This window comes from Trichoplusia ni, chromosome 7 (genome assembly GCF_003590095.1).
Source record: "Trichoplusia ni isolate ovarian cell line Hi5 chromosome 7, tn1, whole genome shotgun sequence".
Classification (NCBI taxonomy): Eukaryota; Metazoa; Arthropoda; class Insecta; order Lepidoptera; family Noctuidae; genus Trichoplusia; species Trichoplusia ni.
Window position 1 is genome coordinate 6,084,735 of NC_039484.1, and position 15,952 is coordinate 6,100,686.

At 35.5% G+C, this 15,952-nt stretch overlaps 1 protein-coding gene across 1 annotated transcript in view; it reads right to left on the minus strand.

Moving 5' to 3' along the window:
- The window catches only part of LOC113496225, a 149,670-nt gene that overhangs the window by 75,849 nt on the left and 57,869 nt on the right, over window positions 1-15,952 (minus strand). The gene's annotated exons all lie outside the window — the stretch shown is intronic.

Genomic DNA, 15,952 nt, shown 5'->3' on the forward strand with positions numbered 1-15,952 from the left:
TTTTAATCGCAGCGTTCTGTCGAAGCATGATTTGTTTCGAAACTAAACTGAAATCATATTAGAGTTGGGCAGAGTTTGCTTTGGCAGGTTTCCAGACGGTGTTAGTCACGGACAAGCGAACTGAGGCTTCTCTTATAATGGAAGTTATGTGGCCAATCCCGGTGACGTTATTTGTTTTCGACTACAGAATTCCTAAGGCAATATGTTGTAAAACAACCAATATTTATTTAAGTGCAATTTATAGGGATTGGAAACCTACGAATGTTTCTTGTAGTAAGAACTTTACGATTATAGAACAGACTCCGCTTTACACTGTCCGTCATAAGTTGTAACACGATATAATGTTTCATACATCACAAGTGCAATAGGTACGTTATGTGTATTATTCTAATATTATCATAATATTAAATAGTATCCTAAAAACTTTCGTGTGGCGGACAATTTTGACTTGCGACTTTAGCGCACTATCACATCATGTTTAAGGTCTCCAGTTGGGACCGAAACTAGTTATGACGTTTTCATTGGGCGATCCCAATAAGCGTTACTTAACCGCTCTTAAAAATCATAACACTTACTTTAATTTATCATTGTAAATGTATTTAGGTATAACAAATTCTTCTTATTTATTATGTAAGCATACAATTTTGTGCCACCAGAGACAGTTAACAACATCAGATTTAAAGTTATCACGTTTGCGTTATTCATTTGTTTTGCAGAGCCACCGCGCGCTTTATTTGCCAACATTCATGGAGCGTGTGTTGTAAACTTTTTAGAATTATAAATATTTTTGTTCTAATGTCATTTGAACAGTTTAAACGTTTTTATTTTGTGTCAGATAGCAATATTGTGTTTGTTACGTAAGTATTTCATATAGAAATATAGGTTCGAGCTCAAATAGTGTGTACGTTTCGTTGTAATTGCGAATTTTAACTGAAGTCGGTTGGTATATGTAATAAAATAGTTAACATTAAATTATCAACATTTTAACTACAAAATAATTAGTGATGCCATTCTCGAAGAGGATTCTCAACCGCCGGCAGCCAGTGGCTGACGACCTTGTCATATATATGGGATGCACGAGGCCAGAAATTACAAAACACAGAAAGGTTTGGAAGGAGGAAAGGGACTTTTGACCAAGACTTAAACCGAAGACAAGCTAGTTACCTGACGGGTAATAACTATCCCACTGTTTGGAATTGACTTTGATCCATATGGATCCAGCTGGTCCAGCTCCTAACGATTTTCTTTTAGAATGTTTAAAACTTTACAATTTACCAATGACAATTGAACTGAAAACAATTACATCGTTACATAAATCCTTTGTCCAAGCCCATTATGAGGATTTGAGGATACTTTAAAACTGATAATGTGATTACGTCACCCCTTTTACATAACGATACATTGCATATTTGTAACGTGACATTATAACGATCGTCACCTAATACTATTAATTTTGATGGCCGTATAATCTATTATATATTAATCTCGATATATCCAGCATTCACGAACGTCAGCTATACAGCCTCTACAATAAGCGATATTAAAGGGATATTGCTACTCTCACCTCGTTTGACAGGTGATTATATACAGGACGTGTTAATTGGATAACAGTTGTATGTTTCTAATATTATATCAGCCTGTAATCTTGCCATAGATGAGTAAAGACTTTTTCTCATCAAGAGATGGTTATTAACTACCAGGCTTGGTTTATACAGGGTGTTTTTTATATGGCTCTTAACTTTTTAATGATAACGTAGTGTCTATCTCTAAAAGAACATTACTACAGTTACTATTGTGGAAACGTGACAGCGCACTACACGGTGTAGAGCGGCATCTCTCTTGCACAATTGTACCAATATTACTTTAAGACGTGGTCGTTAGCCCTCTGTTATGCAAAATATGAATAAAATATTATTACCTACACTATAAATAAAACCAAATTAAAATAAATAAATTTTAATATTGTGTGACTAGTTGACTTTATTGGCCGCTATCCGCTATTTATTATAATAAATAAATACGAAAAGTGCCCGATACGAAATACGTCATTAAAACGAAATGTTTGAATATCGATATGAAACGACGCATTGAAACTAGGAACAATGCCGGGGTATAAAATATAACATTCTAATGTTATGGCTCTCCTTTCTATGGTAATAAGGGGCTCGTAAATTTTTTACGATCGCCTTCAATAAAATTTCATAGTGAAATTATGCTGCGGTTTAAACTATGCATCCGTTTTAGTGGTGACGAAAATTAAAGGATCATTGGTGTGATTGAACTTTGTGATATGTTTGAAGTTAGTAGCTTCGTGAAGGAAACTTTGTTGAAAGATCTATACCTGATTGGTTTTATTTTTGTTTGAAGATAGAGTTTTCGAACTAAAAGCTTTAATGACATGATGACATTTTTTTTATATCAGGTTCCTTTAAAACTTTACTAGGTAGGACTTTGATATAAATCATTTAGAAAATTCTTGCAAAACACATTTCTTTTCCACAAAAATATAGCTTTGTGTGTCAATATTTGTTACGTCTTACTTAGCTGCAAACGGGAGGACTGATTTCGACGGAATTTGGTATGGAGGTCGCTGGTACCTTGCTATTTTTATTCCTTCTTCTTTAAAGGAGGAGAACCTTTCTGCAGCTGTAACTGACATTCCAGCCGCTAGCAAGTAGAGATCAATAAAATACACCTTAGTCGCACATTTTTCTACTAGGTCACATGACAATGTACGGTGTTTACAGGTCACAAAGCAAAGTAAAGGGTGCAACTAGCTCAAGGACGTCCCTATGGAGATAAGGGGGTTTAGTTGTAACACAAAAACGCCTCGGACGTACACTAGCCCAGTACAAGTGGGGGCGCGAGGTTTTTGTGATGTACCATGGGATATGTTTCTGACAGTGTATACTCGTCGGCTTATAAAGACAATTTTTGCAGGAAGGCTTGAGATGCTGGTTTAGTATGTTTTTTTGTTCTGTTTCTTTTCTTATTATTTTTGGTTGTTTGTAGGTCTGCTAGTTGTATTTACTTTTATAGATAGCATCAAAAAATATTTTTGAACTGAAGCTTTTGAAAATCTTGTTTTCAAAGGTAAAATTATATTTTTAGGGGTCCTAAAAATATAATAATAGCAATTAAATTAACAGAGAACCAGTTTTGTCGCACACTTTTAGACAGTCCTATGTGCGACCGTGAACCTCACAACGAAGGTTTAATTTTTAACAACATCAGTAACATAAATGGTACTCAGGAACGTAGCATTTCTATACACCATAGTGTGATGAAAACTAATTTCTATGTACACAAGCACGATGTCTTGTTACTGTAAGCTTCTAGCATTAAAGCCGAGAACTACCTTAGTCACTACCTTAGACACGTCTGGATCATGAGATGCTGTCGACATGAAACGCAAACTGACGTCAACAAGTCTTACGTGTCAGATTAAGGCTAGGTATTCACAAGGTAAGGTTTTGTTTGTGTCTGAGCGGAGAATAGATTCCAATAAAGTTGTCTGTGAAATTGTCTGAATATAGTTATAATCTAGGCATTTTACTAATCTATTAAACCTGCCTTAAGCGACTAGATCTGGTCTATTTTATACATTAAATATATCAAAAACAATAAAATAAAGAGGTATAGACGATTAAAAAATAAAAATTGTTCCCGGAATGACTTTGCACCTAATGTCGGTAAAACAGTTTCGATGTCGGTCAAAACGTATATAACAATATAAAGTATGGAAACAAAGTAAACAGTCCTTGTCCCTTTTATAAAAAGGTAACTGACGCCTGTAAATTGCCACATAACTTAAACGTAGGAGCAACAACACATTTATTAGCGCTAACCTACATACTGGCGATGCATTTATAAATAGTAAAAAACATTATGTAGGTACGCCGTCGCTCCAATGACAATTTTATTTTAATTTAGACAGTAGGTGTTCCGATTGCAAATGTATGCAGATTATTTGCGTGGGACTCGGTCGACAGCAATCAAATTAAGCGACAGCAAAAAGACCAGTAAATGGCGTGTTAAAAACGTTACTCGCTGGTCTATTTTATACAGTTTTTGTAGCATGTGTGTTTTATTTATAGTTTGAAATTGTTTTTTATCAGGTCTCGTTTTGTTCTTTTTGGCGATATAGCTTATCTTTTAGGTTCAGATAGTGCCGCAGATAGACGGTGTGTAGCGTAGCTTACTGGCATCAACCCGTGCGGATAGACTACCAAATGTGATGGAATACTACGGTACCTTGAAGCACGTCCGCAGGGGTTGTTGAACCTATCTCGTATACTGTAGCAAACATTTTCGGAAAGTCTCTACCAATTTGTTCATAATTTTAGGAAAGAGACTGAAAGATTTCTAAAACTCTGCAATATAAATCCAAATAATTTATAAAGATTACTCTGACATAATTAATCATAAACAAGCAATTTTTGTCACAAAATCGAAACGCTGTAGCAGCTTAACAATTGTTGTCCGTGCAATAATTTAAATTGGATTATTTTACTTTCACAGCATATTTCGCGAACAACCTAATTCCGGTTATCCCCGACGACACTCAAAACAAACGAAAGTCTGATAAATGTTGCTATTAATCTTCCGCCAGACTCAACGTTCACCCTTGCGAGAAAAGGACGGAAACAATTATAATAAAAATCTAGATTTGGGTTAAGTGTACTTAGGCGGACAGTTTATACCACTTTATGCCACGGTTTTATGCAGGAACGGCAGAAATTTATTTATTTATAAATCCCTTTTATTGGATTCGCCGGACCAAGGCTCTGCGCATTTTTTCATGGAAAACCAGCACTAAAATGCGAAACTAACGGGCCATGTTTACTGTGAAGAATGAAAATTGGATCCGTTTTGAATGGTTGAAGCATAAACTAGAAAGGTTCGGGCGTTTATATTATTCGTTTATTCTGATAACATATAGAACTTTAAATGTGGAAGATATTTACATAGAATAATGCCAAAGGTCACAGTCATGTGATTCGCCTTTTCGTTTTGTTTTACTAAATCTTAAATAAAAAGATTTTATTTTGTTATAAATCAGTAATTTATGCATTTTTACTTTGATTACTCTCTGAGCTTTAAGACGTCGTTTATATTTTGCCAGGGTGCAAACACTAGCCGTTTAAACTATTTTTAAATAGTTGCACGGCAGTTGACGCTATTAAGTAATGCGACACCACCAATTACGCTTATAAAACTGAGTAGCAAGCCATGAAAAAGGTTTAAGTTTAAATAAGGCGAATGGGGTCAACGAAGAGCCCCGCAGTCGTTCCCGTACAATGGCAACAATAGTGAAATATAACTAGGACAAATTGCATGGGAACATTTTGAATGGCAACAAGTGGACTGAAACTCACTGAAATATTATTATCATATTCCGGACCCGTATTTCCCTCATCTGTTTCGTGATGTTTTTGTTTTTTGTTCTCTGCGTAACGAGCATCCTGTTCCCTGGTTAATTTGAATGCGTGTTTTGTTGCTAGAAATTTGCCTTTGGATTTTTGTCACTTTTATTTTTACGCGTGTGTAATTTTAGCCAAGGGATTTGTTATTTTTGTAGATCCCGAATCCGAGTGGTAATGTACGGTATGTATTTTTTTACTAGAATTATAGTATGTACGGAAGCCTAACATAACAAGTGGTGAGAACCGCTTTACTCGCGGAATGGAATCCTACTGAATAATGGACGAAGCACTGCTAAGCACTACCTGACCCATATTAGACTAACATGCCGCTTTAAACGGTATAAACACTTGTTCAAATGAGGAAAAATTCACTGAAAGCCTTGCATGCGGAATTAGTAATTAAATTTTTGCAGGGATTCCTAAATATTAATGAAGTTCGGCTGCACTTAATGTAATTAACTTTCATTCAATTCACAAAAGTATACAAGGCAAATTGATTCGCGTCCTTTTATCAGTTCGAGTTTTATAACTTTCAATTTTCACAATCGATAAGGGCTGAGTCCTTTTTAACGAAAGCACCAAAAGCGGCTTGCAAATTAAATTACAGAAATAAGAATACAGTAAAGTTAAACAAACTTCGCGAGCTAAGCCGAGCCTTTGAACAAAACGAGAGGGAATGGCAGCTTCAAACGTTTTATCGTGAAAACACCTAAATTAGAATTAGATCCCCACCTACAAACGAGTTCACTAATTAATTTTGTGATAATAGGTTTACCGTTTTTGTGAGTTTTTTGTTTTGTAAATTAGTTTTTTTAATGGAATTAAAACCTTAAATGATGCTTTATTTGGAACATTTTGTATTTGGAGTACTGATTGGGAATTCTAGCATATTATTTTGAAATGTATTACAAAAAAAAACACACCCATGTTCTTTTATTTGTCAGACCGAATTACATTTAAAACTTGTCATTTCGACAACGGAGCCTGTGTAATAATTTATGAAGCGACATAAGCAGACCTAGATCTAGCTACTTATCATTGTATTTTCATAAGTCTTCTTTTAGCTATTCTAAATAATGTGAACTGAATGGTCTGAATACTGTTATTATTTTGTCTTTGATAGACAGTTAGGATTTATTTCTTAATTCAGGTGTTTTTCGATCCGAGTTTCGGGATAGTCCGGGGTACGACATCCAAATTGATATTCTATGTATATTAAGCGCATTTAGCACTTACTAGATGTTTTCTCTGTATAAATAAAATATGTATTGAAAGTTACGCACTCATACTACATAGATATGAACCGCGAACTATTTGTATCCCATAATTTAAAATCTCCATTTTGATGTATTTTTATCACGTAAGCCGGGAAGCCGTCTTGCAGCCGATCTAAGTGATTCGCGCCACTTGCGTCATCAGAATTCGTCCCTCAAACACAATCTCCCTCTGATAAGGTCAGAATATCAGTCGTTCGCTCTAAATGCAAATATTACCGCACCCCGGAGAGGTGTTATAGCCTCGGTTTTGAGGTAAAAAAGGACGAAAACAGCGCTAAATGGCAAGAAAGCGCTTTTTATGCTGACGGAATTGGGTAGTTAAAGATAAAGAATGGATAGACCGGCTCCTTAGATAGTTGTTTTAGTACACTATAGGTAGGTAGGTGCGTTACATTTTGTTTTATTTATGTAAAGGGACGATTTTTTAATGTTGCCTCTTGGTGGGGCTCGTTTGATTTGATGTGGGTTGAGAACGATTTAGTTACGAGACTCTAAAAGAGGAGAAAGCTAAATCAAGACAAGTATATTTTGTGTGACTACAGCAACATTCTTCGTATTTGCCATAAAATAAAATTAAGAGTTTTGAGAAAAACAAAATGTTAAGAAACGAACAGTAAACATCTTTATGCCCAATAAACTTCAAACATTTGTAATTACATTCCACCTTTATGCAGTAACACTGTTACTGCAATATTCATTTATGATTAAAAATCTGAAGAAGGTTGAACGTTTCCGCGGTAGGAAACGAACCACCAGGGAAATGAAACTACGGAGCGCTTTTCCATTCTCTTCGATAGTTATGCAGAATTGATTTGTGTGTACATTTATATTTCTGTACGACTTTAAGGAGTACGGTAAATTTAAATTTTATGCAACATTCGTGTTCGAATGAATGTCTGAATTTTCACAGAAATGGTGTTTCGGATTTTTTGTGAAAGGAAAGTTTCGTTGATTTCTCTCAAAACGTGTAGGAATGATTTGCGTAATGCAATTTAAACTTTCCATTTATAATATGTAGCTATACTGTTTTACATAAAATAATTAATAATTAAAGTTTGGGCTCGAATTTATTTAGCAGTTCTCTCTAAATAACATGCCTACTGTTTTCTTACTGGTATAGAGACAAAGTTAAATTGAATTCACTCTTCACCATTAAATACCATAATTGAACTACTAGAAAATAAAATAAACTTTTCAGACAAACCACTTTCTGCCTCCGTTAGATACTTCGATAAAGTCGAGTGGCGAAATTAAATCATCAACGGGCGTGTGCACTTGCTAACAACAATCTACAGCATACGACCACAATGAGATCTTGTTTGCAGTTTGAGAGTGAAGTTTAGCGAGTTAGTCGCCGTATCTATCTTGCCTAGTATATGTACTATGAACTTTGAATCTCTGAGAACGTTTTCTAGCTAGGTTGTTTAGAAGGAGATTTTTCTTATCCGGTTTCAAATGTCTGCATCGTTGAATTTGTAAACTACTAAAAGAAGTGTCGTAGTCTGATAATAATATGAATGTGCATATGACATAGAAAATTCCCCGTTTTAATTACGGAGTGGCTTCTTAAAAACATATATCTTTGGGAAAGGTTAGGTCTTGCTCTTTTAAAAATTGCCTCGAACAGGCTTACTTAATATAGGAACTGAATACGGATTTTCAATGTCAGACATTGATGCTTAGATACAAAGACTTGGTCACGGAGAATTCATGGTCCCAGGATCAAATCTAGCGAAACTTGTCATGTATCGTTTATATTAACTCATGGCTACACTTTCATATAGATAAGTTTACCATAGTCTCATAAAAACTAGATACGCTTATCCCAAAATACGAAGCTGATTTCACTGGAGTCTAATCAATCAGATTGGGTTAATGCTTCCTGTTTACTTAGCTAAGCTTGCAGTGGCATATCTAGATATTGTAGAGTAATCCGATCATAAGATTATTAGCAATAATACACGTTGATATCTTGATACTAGTGGCATATTGGTATTGGATTTCGACCGTGTAGTTTGTGTGCAATGAGCTTAAGTCGAAACGTGTCCTGTCGGATAGAAGCAGCTAATTATTTTTAGTTCAACTGAAGAAAAACTAGTAGAATGCCTAATTGATGGTAAATAATTGCGATTTAAATAAGTAAGGCCAAATTATGATCAGGATTAAAGAAGTGTTTTTATTATTTTCAAACTCCAACATACATAGATCTTAATAACACCACTGTAATGGAACACGTAATAGATTAGGATATCAGAAGTATAGGTATTTTATGAATAAACCTCGATGAGAAGTTACGATTCCACAGATATACGTCTAATTATTCAGAGGCATTGCTGTCTGTTCGGACCCAAACAAAGACTGAATCTCAGAAACCATGACAGCTCAACAGTTGAAGTTTTCACAGATCATGTATATCTATTTTAAGTGAAATCCTCATGGACTTTCTCCGCCCTGGGGAAGGCAGAGAGGTGTGCCGGACTCCTACCGGCTAAAACCACCGGAGTGCTTCACCTTTCCCTTGTAACTGAGACCACGGGGACGCCATCTATTTTCACAACCTATGCTAACATTAAATATCGAATGCAATGGTTTACGGCTATCGATTTGTTGACAAATTAATCAGCTGGTACAGACCGTCAAAATTCTCAAGTTCACGAATACGACTCGCACTTGACTGCTTATTTCTACTACTTAGGTATAAATACGTGTTAGACAACTTAACTTGCCAGATAAAATGTATATCATACCTGAAAGTGGTCATAAAGTTTGATGAGATTTACTATACTAAAGTTCAATCAACAAAACTATCTTCTTGTTTCCAAGATAAACCCATTACTCCAACGTGAACAGGTCTTCATAAACAGTCGCTACTTTATTTTCAATTAAACTTGAAATATGTTACGTCCTACCTAAGCACCTGTATAAATCAGATCTGCGTACTAGGAAAGCAATGATAAATACGACTAATTCCATTTATTAGATACTAATACTAAATTGAATACGCCTTTAATAGGTCCTTAGATAAAAGGTAATATGTTTTCTAGAAGACAGCTGAGATTATTATGGTTAGAGAAATAAATTATGATTATATGCGGTAAGGTTGGTAGTACCGTTGTGTACATAAATGTACCAATTATCCTGGTTATATTATTAGAAATAATTGGCAGTGTTTTGAACTTGAGCGTGCAATGAGTTATGTGTGATTGCTGTGTGTTCTTAAAGCGGGACTGTGGCTAATGTGGGAGTGAGATACCTTGCTACGCTGTGCATAGTGGCTTCTCGCTTCCACCAATAGTAGATACGTATAGTAAGAGGTTTTGTAATTTCTTCTGTTTTAGTTCTATAAATTAGTAAGTAAAGAGTCTCTGGTACTTGCTTCTAAACAATTGTAAAATCTATTTGCGTCTATTTTTAGGTTAACGTACCAAAAAGGTAAAAACAGAACTCTATTTGAGCCCAGGATGATTCTCATTATTTGAGATCGGTAGAAAGTTGAGGCTACCTGTGAAAATTTACAGTACACTGTATAAATACGAATAGGTAATTACAAAATGTTTTTTCATGTGATCGAAGCTATTCCACGTTAAATAAAAAACCAACAAACAAAACGTTTCACTAGTCCGAAGTGAGAATCTCCTCTTAATGAACTCAGTTTAAAATAAGGATAAACATTTTTGGAACATTCATTGTCTTTGTGTCATAAAATGAATGTCACTAGACAGATTAGACAATTTATTTATTGTTTTGAAAAACAATCTTAAAAAATTGCCTCCAAGGAAGCAGAACATAAGTTTAAAAATAAAAACATTTCCTATTCAATTCTTTACATACGACGTACTTGTCTGTGAACAAAATAACAGTCTACAAATTTCCTTACAGGTTTTCAATACATCCACTTAGCTATAAGTGCGTGATTACGTAAGGATGGGAAAGCAATAAGTGTATTACTGATACAACATTGCCGGCATACGATTTTCCAACACACTGTCTACAAGTGTCGCGGTTCGATTTCCTCAATAGATTTTTACGACACGAGCGAGATGATTGGCTTATCCTGTTACTAGTATATTACGGTTTTTATTTTGGGTATTATAATAATAATAATGTCCTGTCCAATTTTCGACCACGACGGATATTATCGTGGGTCGTACTTTAGTGTGAGCGCCAACAGGGCTGCAATCTCTTTTCCCTTACTCTCATAGCACAATGAGACGGTAAACTGACACTACCAGAGAGATCAAGCGCAGGAACTACATTTTACCGCGCCTTTGAAACACGGAAACTGTGATACTTATTTCAACGCACACTACATTTGAAAAGCATGTCGATCGAACTTCGACTTGGCAGGGCTGTGAAGGCACCACTAGGCTTTACCTTAAAATGTTGGTTAATCTATACTAATATATAAAGCTGAAGAGTTTGTTTGTTTGTTTGTTTGAACGCGCTAATCTCAGGAACTACTGGTCCAAATTGAAAAATTCGTGTGTTGAGTAGACCATTCATCAAGGAAGGCTTTAGGCTATAAACCATCACGCTGCGACTAATAGGAGCGAAGATACAATGGAAAATGTGAAAAAAACAGAGCAGGTATAAATTATAACTTATATCTTCTACCCACGGGCCACGGGGACGAAGTCGCGGGCAACAGCTAGTTATAATATAAGGCGCAAAAATATACCAACTTCAAAATACTTTAAGATTCGTCTTACAAGTTTGAAAATTATGTTTGTCAAGAACTGCATATTAAGATAGAAAAATCCATTGTAATTGGTACTTCATTGTTATTTTTGTTAGTACTTAACCCTCTCAATACTACAGCTATAACTTCTTCTAATAAAGTATTCATTCAATAAGTATAGGAACTTATGAATAATAGGAGAGATTGAGTACGATCCGGTATAATCTACTAGATAGGTACTCAATACAGGAATGAACTCATACGTTAGTTGCGATAAAATAAAGATACATATAATAAATATTGATAAAGATAAAACAAAGGATACTATATTATTACTAAATCAAATTCTAAAAAGAGAATATCGAAGAAATATTGAAACATAAGACAATTGATTCGAATCCCCGATACCCTTATAGAATATTCAGGTTTTTGAATATATTTATCAGAAATATAAGCGTACGAACGATATCCGATGAAAATGGAAGGCAACGTCTTTCCCTGGGGAACTCATTAGATTGTCGCGCAAGTCGCCGGGGAGTCGACTGCCGGGTAACCGATTCATCGCTTCGATTTCAAAACGAACCGAGGAAAAATATAGGTTCGACAAATATTACTCTTTATAGATATTTTATTATTTGGAGTTATAATGTGATTATTGTTTATTTATAATCAATCATAAAGTGAAAAAAATCGTTTTCAAAACTTTAATTTGGGAACCTTAAATTATCAATGATTACAAATCAAGCATGGCGGGCAAGTGTCATTACCACAAGCGTTAATGTAGTGTAGCTAAACTGTATGGAAGTGACAAGTCAAAATCATGTATCCTGTACATTTGAGTGAATTCTGTAATAATTAGAATATTATCTACCAAATCTAATAACTTGTCAAAATGTCACTGGGCAAAAACAGTGGACAAAAATGTTCTAAAAACGATAGTTACTTCATTAGATCAACATAGTTGATAACAGGAGGCGAGACCATTGTACTTAACTAAAAATAAGCTAATCAACCCCGCGTTTAGCAGTAGCTATCTAAACATAAAATCAGCCATTTATCAAGAATCCACACCACTTAAAATTTCAAAAGCACATGATAGCAGCAATAGATCTCAAGACACACAGAAGCATGTCTACTGTTCCCAGCCAGTGTAGCCAGTGTTCTTGACAGATAGAACTTGGAAACTACAGGAACAAGTTAAATATTGAAGTTGACAAACTAAAGCCCGAGTCTCTTCGACGCTGGATCCAATTTGAGGTTAGCTTTGACTCACGCAATGTATGTTTTAATAGAATTAAGAAGAACTTTATGAATAAGATCGTCTAGTGTGTTTTGTTTATAAGACAGGAGATTATATTGTTCCGTGTTGTGTCTTGGAGTATAATTGACTATTTAATATGGTAATAAGCATGTTAGCTAAGACTTATTAGTGATGTGACACAGTGATTGTTTTGTTCGCAAACTTTTATAGTAACACGCTGAAGAAAGGAATCGATACTGGGCAAAACAGACAAATCAAAAAATACATTACAGTATCATGAGGGTTTTAACACAGTCCTGTCGTGATTCAACATGACAAACACACGAACTAACCCCAACATATGATACCAGTCATAAAAGTATTTATCTCACAATGGGAGCATATACAACATGCTTACCTATTGTCAGTTTATTTTATTGATATTACATCTAAAGTTAAGTTCAACGCGTCGTTAAGTTGCACGGCATTCACATGAGTAACATAGAAATATAACTATTTGTTCGGCACATGTGGTGGTAAATTACAATTTGTGACCGGGCGTTAACTCTACTGACAGATTTATTCTCCGTATACACGTCCTACTCTGTGTCACAGCTCATAAAGATGTCGTTACATTGAATTAATATGGCCGCGTTGAATTAATTTATACTAATAATGTCTTTGGAAAATAAAAATGGACGCGATCAAAAGTTTCTTTGAAAGATCTGTGTGGTTGTTTATTTTGAAGAAGTAGGTTAGGTATATGTTGACGTAAGTGTAAAATAAAAGAGGCAGTAAAATGTTTTATTAAAGTTTCAAAATGTTATTAAGCTTTTATGTTAGTGAATTTATTTTATAATTCTTACAAAACTCATCAAGAGAGAGCGGAATTCACTATTTTGAGGAAAATTATAAATAGGCTATAATAATGATTGGTTTACGAATTTAATTTTTATATTTTTTTACAATAGTGCTAATAAAAAAAGAGAACAAGATCTCACGGTTCTTGAGGTAGGACGCCTTAATAATAGAATTTCTATTTTACCCTTTGCGTGCGGAATCCTAAAAACAAAATACGACACAATGAAATAAAACATTGAAGTAATTCGAGGAGTTTCAAGTTCTATTTGCTTTTATTAAAGTAAACGTTACTCTAACCGCATATTAGTCTCACGACTCAGTCATAACCACCATAATATTACCTTCACCAATTACTTGCGCAGTGCAACGACAGGGCGACTTAAATAAGTAATTACAGGCAATAGCCACGCGAGCACATTTGCTAGCTGCTGTCATTAATTGTTAGGCAATTAACGGCACAACACCGCTAGGATAAGTTTTCGAATAGTAAGCAGCAAAGCAAGAACAATATTTAGGTGAAACATTCTGAAATGTCTGATTGCGAGGAGCTAGTGGTTGTGGCTAAGCTGCAACAGTACAAGTTGATCGATCACAGTTTAAGCGGCACTTGCTACGGTCGGTCGGTTGGACGGGTGATCAGATATGTCACAACGAGTTCCTATATGTTTCGGGATGCACGCTTAATTTTGGGTATCTTCTATTATACATACATCTTCGACAGTTCCTACGGGTAGTCAGAATGGAGAAAGTCTGACAGCCAGTCTTACTAAGGTATATCGTGCTGCCCAGATAAGTGGGTTGACGAAGCCAGATAGGTAGTCGTTTGTTGTAAAACACTGGTACTTAGCTTCATCCGGTTAGGGTAAAAGCCGACTCTAACTCCAACATAGTTGGGAAAAGACTAATCTTAAGATGATGAATTACTAGTCACTATATTTCAATTGACAAAAATAAAATCTTTGTTGACATTGGTGAAGTGAAATGCCGCTACACACGCGCATGGATAGGATCTAGGATCTTGCATTCACAACGGCAAAAATAAAGTCAGAGTTACTATGGATAAATATTTCATATAAATACGCTGAATCAATTTGCAGGTAAACAGATCCGCCATGTTACGAGGAAAGGTTTAATGGAATCTTAATGTGTTTCTAATATAACCTTACAAGTAATGAAGAGGTATAGAGGTTATAAAAGTTCTTGGAACAAGCCACTTAAAACTCAATTACATAGCGCATTAGAAACATAATTGTTTTTACTATTAAGTTCAGTAATAATGATTTGTAAGAAGCTCCTTTCATCTGGATTAAATTTGTCCGGGGCAATGTGAATAAGAAAATGGATCCCTGGATCCCTAGGAAATTAACTTGAGTAAGGATTTAAATTTTTCATCAAACCAACCTAATTAACTTCATAATTAAACTTGGCGATCTTGCGGAGTTTTATTCATCTATTGAGACTGCGTCAGTCGCGCTTTGATCACGTTTTATATAACTTGTCATTTATATACGGTTATGAATCGTGTTACAATTATAATTTAATTTAAATCGCAATTTTGGATTCATACCCTAATAACTACCTACTTGTTTTATCATTAATTTAAGATAAGGTAGGTACCTAAATAAATGCGAACTTGCAAGTAAGCAACGAATTGTCATTTCGTCTGTAAACGTCTTACAAAAGCAACGTTTCAAATAAATAGGAAATGAGGAGGGAGAAGTCCCTTCAAAATAAGCATTGTTAAATCTTTTTGAAGGCACCAACTTTTTGCCATTAAGTACAATTTAAGTATAGAACTTAAATGAAGTGGAAAAGTTGACCGGAAAAGATCACCGTAGGGCAAGTTCATCTCTGTGTGTGTAGCCAGCGAGTGGACTGTATTTGTGGTTGGTCCGTTGGTCCAATGGGTTCGGACCAAGCACTGGCGGGATACAAAGAAGCAGGGGTTCAACGCAGTAAAAGATAATTGTGCAGTACTTACATAGTTCTTTATTGTCCCCAGTATTTCTAGGCTTCCTAGTCTTCCTAGTCTTCCAAGGTTCCTTTCCGGATGCTCACTGGATGTGGAATGCCTAACCGCCGGGAGGGCCCTCTATTTATAGTGACTGCCGACCAATCACGGGGGCGCGTATTTGGCGCCAGCCAATCATGGCGTGCCGCGTTCCCGCGCTGGCCGGCAAGAAACCCTTCCAGAGGCTTATCCCGGCAGTTAGGCGTCCCTTACAAATGTTCTAGACCTTTTTACCCTATTTAACCCTATCCTTATACCTTTATTTACATAAAATAATGTCTTAAAATAAAGATAATTGCAAAAACCCGCACCTTAATCATGACAACAACATGGTGCTGCCCCCTGTGACAGAATCGGTAACTAAAAAGTGAATTTTATGTAGGTACTTTTAAAACTAATCTACGTGCGTCGCCACCTACCGAGAGTTAGTTACAACAAATTCTAAATAATTGCGGGTAC